Here is an 8,890-nt window from a genome sequence, read left to right as displayed (position 1 = left end):
GGTTATGCACCACCACTAATCCAATATCAAAAATAAAAAAGTGACAAAGAACATATATTAATTATCTCAAGATATATTAATTTAAGTGATATTAAAAGAAAAAAAATCCTAATTCTAAAATGTAAATTTCAGAAGTCTACTCTTCTTCTTTCATAAAGTAATATATATTAATTATCTCACTATATTGTTTCATTTAAAATATTTAAAAATTATTTTATATATTTTCGTATATTATCCCGTAAACAGATAGATATATTAATTTATAATTTCAGTAATTGACTAGGATGGATTGAATCAATACATTTTCTAATGGAGAAATTTTTAAATTAATTTTCTCTTTCTCCTGTAATTGCAATTCAACATATAATTTAAGTACTGTTTTCGACCTTAGGTCTGGAGTGAAAATCAAATTCGTCCCTAACCTTTTTTTTGTTATTAAAATAATTTCCAACGTTATAAAACGTTATAAAATCATCCTTTTGTCCATAAATAAAATTTTTCAGACAATTTTGTCCTTAAACAAAAATAAAAAAAATCTTTCTCCATTGTCACCACTATCTCCTCCATCATTAGTCATTACTACTACCACCATCAAACTCGTGCTTCTTAATCAACCCTTCAGAGCCAAGCACCTCACAAGTATTTTCCATTGCGCACAACTTCTACACTCAAACAAGCCAAGTTCATTCAGTTCCACCCCAGAAAGAACACAACCCTTTTTTCCCCCAAAGTGCGCAACAACTAATGAATTCAATTACAAACACCAACTTAAGATCCTTACAGATTCATGCAATTCCTTAATCAACCTTTTGAGCCAAAGTAACTCACAAGGAATCTCCACTACAAGGCACAATTTTTTCACTCGATAAGAAGCCTATGTTTATTCGGTTCTAACCTAGAAAGAACATATCTCATACAAAACATGTTAATCCAGAAAGAACATAACTTGTACAAGAACTGAAATGTTATTCCCACTAATTCATCAACAACAACACCGCCACATTCAAATTCAAGACAAAAAATTTTAAAAATCCAATCTTTCAAACTCAAAAAGAGAGAACGCAGATTTAAAGAACAAATCGAGGTCCACCATGGTGAGTGGTGACCCATGCGCTGCCGCCTTCTTGAACGACTCCGTGCCTTTTTCTACATTCTGCCTCACTCGTAGGTTTCCGTACTTGAACTTCTTCCCCATCGGAGTAGCATCATCGCCTCCCTCAGCGGCCGCAACACCTACCACCACGATCGGCACACCACCGACGCCACCTTCAGCAAAATTAACAAAAATTTCATATCAAACAATATGAATAGAGATCTAAAAAGAGAGGAAGAGCTAGCTACATGAATAGATCTGGAAAGAGATGAGCTCTGGAAAGTAGAACAGAGAAATAGAGAAGCAGAACAGGAAGCAGAAGGAGTCGGCGCCCAAGGAAAGAACGGGATTGAGTCGGCACCGAAGGAGAACGTCAGCAACGACGCCCTTTCTCGCCGGCGGTGTCTTCTTCTTCCTCTTCTCTTCTTTTTCCTCTTCGTTCTCCACCCTTCCCTCTCTTCTTTTCTTCGTGGCTTGCACTCCCTCCTCTCTGCGTTGTTGAAGGAAAAAGAATAGATGAGGGTAAATGATGGATAAAAGGTATTTTTGTCCAAAAATTAGAGAAAGCACGATTTTTTAACGTTTTATAACATTGAGGATGATTTTAATAAGAAAAAAAAAAGTCGGAGACGATTTTAATTTTGGATCAAGACCTTAGGGACGAAAATAATACTTAACCCTAATTTAATAGTATTTCAATCCAATTAATAAGAATAGATCTTTTTAATTATTTTTTTAATTATTTTGTCATGTATTTTTTATTATTTAATATATTTTTTATATATTTTTTATATATATATTTTTAATTCTACATAAAAAATTTATGTTAAGAGATCACACTTTATAATAACAGTTGAAAGAAAAATTAAAAAAAAATCTATTTTCTCTAATTAAAACTGAGTTACTTGCTTAATATATTAGTTGATTCATATTTTTATTGTAGAAAGTCAATTATAAAAAAAATAAATAAATGATCAGATTCATGTTTTCTTCTTTTATTTTTAGATTGGTAGGGTTCTGTTAAAAGATTATTAATTATATTAGGTTTATATTAAAATTAATTACTAAAAAAATAACTATTAGTATAAAATAATATTTAAATACAAAATATATATTAAAATAGTTAAATAATATAAATATTTATGTACAAATACATAATGACTAATTTTAGTGTATACATGGTATTTTTAAAAATTATTTATCCAATATCAATATAGATATATGATAATTGGATAACAATATCACTGATTTAAAAAAATAATATAATTTTTAAAAAGAAATGCAAAGAAATATAAAAATATTAATTTTCTCATGAAATATATATGCATTTGTACGTCTAGATGAAACTAAAAGTTAAAAATTCAATTGAAAATTTCAAAATCTATTATCTTTCTTTAAAAAAACTATTTCTACCAATTTTTTTTTAAAAAAAATTAAATTAAGACAAACAATAACAAAGTTAATTTTAGAATAACAAAATCTGAATAAGAATAAAATGGGAATAAATTTTATTAAATACATTACTCTCTAATATAATATATTATATATATATATATAATTTGAATAGAAAAAACAATAATTTTATATTTTTGCTTTTATTTCTACTTTTAAATATATTTTCGTCTTCACTTTTTTATTTCTACTTCTATATTTTTGCATTGGGACAAAATTTAATGGGGTCTAAACGACAAAAATTTATCTTTTTTTATCAATCACTTTTAATACAAATAATATGTATAAAATGCTTTTCTACCTTCTCTAAAGTAACATGTAAGCTACATTCTCTAATGTGTCATATTTTAATTGGGTGTTTATTTTAACCTGAGTTACATTCTTCACTCTTTTGTCGTCGTTGTGCCTCCCAAGCATCACTGTCTCATTGGTATTTCGTTTTCTCTTCCTAAATCATTCTTCTAAAAAAGATACTTCAATTCTCTCTAATCGCGTTTACTCATCTTCACTCCTCCGTCGTCATTACGCCTCCCAAACATCACCGTCTTATTGGGTGTCTTATTTTCTCTTCTCAAATCATTCTTCTAGAAAAGGTACTCTAACTCTCTCTAATTACGTTTACTCCTCCCTTGTACTCCTTCATCGTCGTCGTTACGCCTCACAAGCATCACTGTCTCATTGGGTGTCTTATTTTCTCTTCCCGAATATTCTTCTAGAAATGGTATTCCAACTCTCTCTAATTGCGTTTACTCCTCCCCACTCTTTTGTCGTCGTCGTGCCTCTTAAGTATCACTGTCTTATTGAGTGTTCCATCTTCTTCTTCTGTCAGGCCGTGTTCCATCTTCTTCTTCTGTCAGGCCGTTACCGTCTTCCAAGATATTATTAACTTTCATGAGATTAAAATAACTCAAATTAAAATAAACACCCAATTAAAATATGACACATCATAGAGGATAACTTACATATTCCTTTAAAAGAGGGTAGGATATCATTCACAAAAAAATATATATATATCTCCTTCTCCTGCAACTTATATCCCCACCGCCACCACCAGCATCATCGCCGTGGCAGGATGATCTCACCGACAACCTCCGATCACCCAGCTTCGCCTGCAGGACCACCACCACAACCACCATTGACATCAAGTGCAGCACAAGCTTCGGCGCTGAAACCACCACATCCGTAGCCTCCACCTCCGCCTGCATCCCTCTCCCTCCAATGAAGCCCCACACCCTTTCCTCCGACCCTCGCTGTTAGAGGATCATTCTCAGCTAGTTCTTCTAACTGATGAGATGGTCGCATAATGTTCTGACATACTCCAAACAATTTTTTTTCATTACCCCTGAATATCTTCTGGAATCCATCATAGTGACAACCCCACAATTTGACTATACATCAACAGAGGAGGGAAGGCAGAAGATTTCTTGCAAATCTGAAGCATTAAGAAACAAAAAACTATTCTCGAAAACACAAATAAATTACCAAAGACAAAGAAAAAAAAAATTAAAACAAATAATTAACAATAGAGAGCGGTTTTCTTCTGCAGAAAAATACGAAGATGGAGAGTAAAGACACAATAGAAAGAAAGGATTAAAGCTAAGTGACCATGATAAAATGTCTCGGTTCAGCTTAGAGTCATTGAAACAATATAATATTTTTGTTTCTGCCATTGAGAAATATCATAGAAAAGAAAACCATACAAAGTAAAAGAGACATTTAAGTAATTTTATCTATTTCAGTATCTATATTTATCTTAATTCTTAAATTAAATTAGACACCGAAAGATAATATAGTTTTATACACTTTATACTAAATTTAATACAAAGATTTAATTTAATTTATATCTCTTAATTTTTGTTTTTCAGTATCAATCTCTCTTCTAAATACAACCCAAAAGTTTCCATAATTTTTAAAATATTATAAATGTTTGAAAAAAATATAACATAAATCATAACCATAATAAATATCAAAAAAAAAAAAATCATAACCATAACTCTTTAGAATTTTTCAATATCTATTAAGAATTTATTTTTTTAAAATTCATTTTATTAGTTTCAACATCCTTTTGACACTGTGGCTTATTTCTTTTAGAAAATACCAAAGTTGCATCAATAATTTGAATTGTTGGTTTGAATTAATAAATTTTATAGGCTAATATAGTTCATGAGAAGAATTAATAATATTTTATTCAAAAATGAATGACAAAGAATATATATTTATTATCTCATGATGTATTAATTTAAGCAAAATTAAAAGTAAAAAAATTCTAATTCTGAAATGTAAATTTTAGAAATCTACCTTTCTTTTTTTATAAAGTAGTAGTATGATTTTTGAAAGAACTAGAATGATAATAGAATCATGTTAAGATAGGAGTGAATCTTCGCACTATGTGACATGGTGTGTTTGTGAAACACGTTGAAGAGGATAAAAGTGTGTTTCAGTGCTTTGAACGCTGTTCTTTGATGTTTAGTAACTTTTTTTTTATCTGAACATCAACGTAATTCTGCATCCCAAAATCTCGTTCACTAGAAGCAAAAAATAATAGTTCCTGCATTTACTCAACCCACGTTTAGGTTATTGCCAATTATTATTGGTTTTTCCATAATTTTTTTAAATAAATACTGAAAATATTAAAACAATTATTCTAATTTTGTGCACTGTTTACTATTTTAATTTTTTATAATATGTATTATTGTTCTTATTAAAAATAATAAATTAAATAAAAAATTAATTATAAATAATAATAAAAATATAACTTGTAAAAAATTAGAACCTAAAATAATAATAAAAATAAGATTATTAAGAGTACTTAAAAAAAATACTAAAATATATTATTTTATATATTATTTTTAATTTAATAAATAAATATTAATTTTTACTATAAAAAAATACTTAAAAAGTTGTCCATTTTTATATGTTATTTTTAATTTCATAAATAAATATTAATTTTTATTATAATAATAAAAAATTATAATATACGAAAATAAAATACTATAAAAAAATATTATATAAAAAATACTAAAAATATATAAAAAATATTAAATATATTTAAAAAATAATATTATAATTTAATATTATATTTTTTTAGTAATTAATTAATTATTTATCTAAAAGTAGTTTTAACTAATATTATCCAAACAATATTTATTTTATCAAAATTAATTTTAGTAAAAATTGTCAAATATAAATCATGTTGACACAAACTCACTTCTACCCAAAATCAATTTTACAAAATTATTTCCATTCAAACTCCAGTTTGTCCAACGTAAATCCAAATACACACTTCATCCCGTCTTATTTTATTTTATATAGACTCTTTTGGAATAATAAAAGAACTTCACCCTAATCCTACCAATAATATACCTGCCCTGCCCTATAACCTTTTAAATTAATATTTTATATATATATATATATACACACACTGAACGAATATGAATAGATATATCTATACCTCGACTTCATCTCCTTCCAAACATAAATTTACCTCAATTAAAATTTGTCTTTGTACGGATTGAATAATTACCCGTCCCAACTGAGTCAAATAGGCTAGATATCCGTAGATATAGATTGTCCGTCATCCCTATTTGTTTTTGAAAAGAAAACAATAAAATTTAAAAATATATGAAGTGTTTTATGCTAAATTAATTTTAAATGAAACTGAAAATTGACCTTGTCAAAATCGATATCTTTCTTTATTGTAATGATAGAAAGATAGAATTTGAATCCTAATCATCAGAGTTGTTTTATGTTGATTCAATATAGATATACTCTCATGCATTCTCATGGTTGGTTAGTATATCAATCAAGAAAACCATTGCAACCAAATTGTCACTGTGATGCACTACTTGTCACTTTAATAGCACTATGACTTAAGCAAATCAACCAAAAACTTTTCCATCTTCCATTAACAATGATTGTAAAAAAGGAGGCCGAGGCAATATTTTAAGGGAAGTAATTTTCAGACATCCAAAAGAATAAAAGAAATCTCTATCAAAAGTCAACAGAATAGTAAGTTTTTTTTTTCCTTTAGATTATATCTTCTTTTTTTTTCGTTAGTTTTAGAGTTTGACACACTCACATAGGCTAGCACGTACAAACTCAATATAACTATGATATGACATATAATTTAAGAGTGTTCACAGGATGGGTGGATTTGAATTTTAAAAAAAAAAAAATTGAACCGAATAAAAAGAAAGGGAGTGTTGAGTTGATTTATAAAAATAAACGAAATCAATTTTTATCTTTCACATGATATTAAATCAATTCTTATGAGAACTTATATTTTGATAGGATTTAAATAAATAAAGGAAGCAAATCCCAAGAAATCTAAAAAACAAAAATTAATTTCTGATATTTAAAGTAACATAATATTTGATCTTATCATTAGATTGTTTTTAAAACAAAACTACAAACACACAACTTTGGAGTTATTTTAAAACTTAAGATAATTTGATTTAATTAAAGTTTTAATAAAAGATGAAAGCAATTACCGCTAAATGCTAGCAAATTTATTCAGTCCGATATATCATATCTTTTTGGAAGTTCCCAACACAATGTTTTTATACAAATTAAATCAACGCCGATTTAAATTTTTTTTAACACAATTTAGAATCAAAACAAGAAAAATATAAAGATATCTGCCACAATACAATTCAGAAAACATGAACACAAACAAATCAACCAATTGTTCACCATAAATTTGTTTCTTTTATCAGCAACAAGAAGAAAATAATCTCGATGAAACCCACTAAAGAAGTAGCTTCTACTGCTGCAAATCTCAACATGTTGAACCATCAACAATTATTCTTGAGCGGTATGCCTCAACAACAACAACAACCGCCAGTACCACAAATTCCAGTGCAATTCCATCAACAAAGAAACATTCTTCCAATCTATCAATCCGGAGTTTGTGCAAAGAAGATGCAACAATTTGTCCATTGCCAGCAGCGCCGGACGGCCGACAACAACATTATCTTCTGGAAGAGATTTGTGGCCGAGCTTTTCGCTCCGAATGGTAAGAAGAGCTTCTGTTTCTCCTTGTATCCAAGACCAAAAACCAGAGCCAATTTGTCCCTTGGTAGTATGAAAAAATGTGATATATGCAAAAAGAATCCTGTTAATGGCTATGAAGCGTGTTTTGATGTTCTTCCAAGGCTTTTAAAGGTGAAATATGAAAGTGGACTATTGGAAGAGAGACTTTTTACCGACATTCCCAGCGAATTCAGAGACCCTTCTGGCTACATTGTTCTGGTATGTAAGAAAGCAAGAAGAGAAAGCTTGTTCGACAAGTTTCGAGTCGTCCACAAAGGTTCCATTCGAATAGTTTTCTCCCCTTACATCAAGATATGTTCTTGGGAATTCTGCGTGACGCACCACGAAGTGTTCATTAGCAGAAGCCATTTGGTTCCTAATGTGAATCAAATTGGTGATGCCATATCAAAGTTCCAGAATTTCGCAGCCAATAATAATGTTACTGCTGAGGAGTTTCAAGAAAGTAGCAATAAGTTGGTTGCAGTAACACAAGAATTGGCTAAGAAATTGGAAGTTCCAATGCTTGATGATTATTCGGGGTTTGCTAAGAGCTATGTTAGGTGCCTTCAATTAGCAGAAGTTGGGAACTTGATGAAAGGCGTGATTGATTTCAGCATACGGAATAAGATTGGACCTATCGAGAGCTTGGAAAAATTTCCCAAGAAACCTAGAATTGGTGATCATGGTGAAGATCAATTGCAGCAACAACAGCAGCATCAAAACGGGAATCATGATTTGAATAATGGTGGTAGGAACAATGGACACACACCTGGTATTCAAATTGGTTCTTCTAGGAATGGTACCTTAGCCACGTCAAGCACTGTTCAGATTCATAATTCAGTTGATTCTAGGGTTCAAAATTCAGTGAATGGTGAAGAAAATGCTCAGATTCAGCCCCCTAATTCCCTCCCATAACTGGTGTAGCGGCGTGCAACTGATGCTGCGACTTTTAAATGGATCGATCGATTGATAGAATTTGGTAAGATTTTTCTACTGAAATAGAATAAAAAAATTTATTATTTTCCAAAATCCTATTTTTTAAACTTTAATTTTTTAAATATGATTTTTTTTATTTAGAGCGAGGTCGTCGCAACTCTATATTTTTTTTTATAGAATTTGCTTAACCGCCGGCAAACTTCATTTCAATTCTTTTCAAAATCCACAAAACTCAAATTTTTAAGTCATTATCATTGTATCCAAGAATATATAGGAGTATACAAAAATACATAAACAACAAGCATGGTTTCTTCAACATTGCTGGCGGCAATGGTCAGAATTATACATATACACGAGAATAAGCCATATTTAACAAGA

General features: G+C 29.6%; 1 long non-coding RNA gene across 1 annotated transcript; it reads right to left on the bottom strand.

The window, feature by feature from the left end:
- Nucleotides 1-731: 731 nt before the first annotated feature.
- On the bottom strand, nt 732-1,607 carry LOC140180931 (uncharacterized). Its single transcript, XR_011875102.1, has 2 exons — nt 1,342-1,607; nt 732-1,266 (listed from the first exon to the last, which is right to left on the bottom strand). It is a non-coding gene; the product is annotated as an uncharacterized lncRNA (long non-coding RNA).
- Nucleotides 1,608-8,890: the final 7,283 nt, after the last annotated feature.

The sequence above is a fragment of the Arachis hypogaea genome, chromosome 17, assembly GCF_003086295.3.
Source record: "Arachis hypogaea cultivar Tifrunner chromosome 17, arahy.Tifrunner.gnm2.J5K5, whole genome shotgun sequence".
NCBI classification, from domain to species: domain Eukaryota; kingdom Viridiplantae; phylum Streptophyta; class Magnoliopsida; order Fabales; family Fabaceae; genus Arachis; species Arachis hypogaea.
The sequence above is the reverse complement of the archived record's forward strand: the minus strand, read 5'-3'. Positions and strand labels throughout refer to the sequence as shown.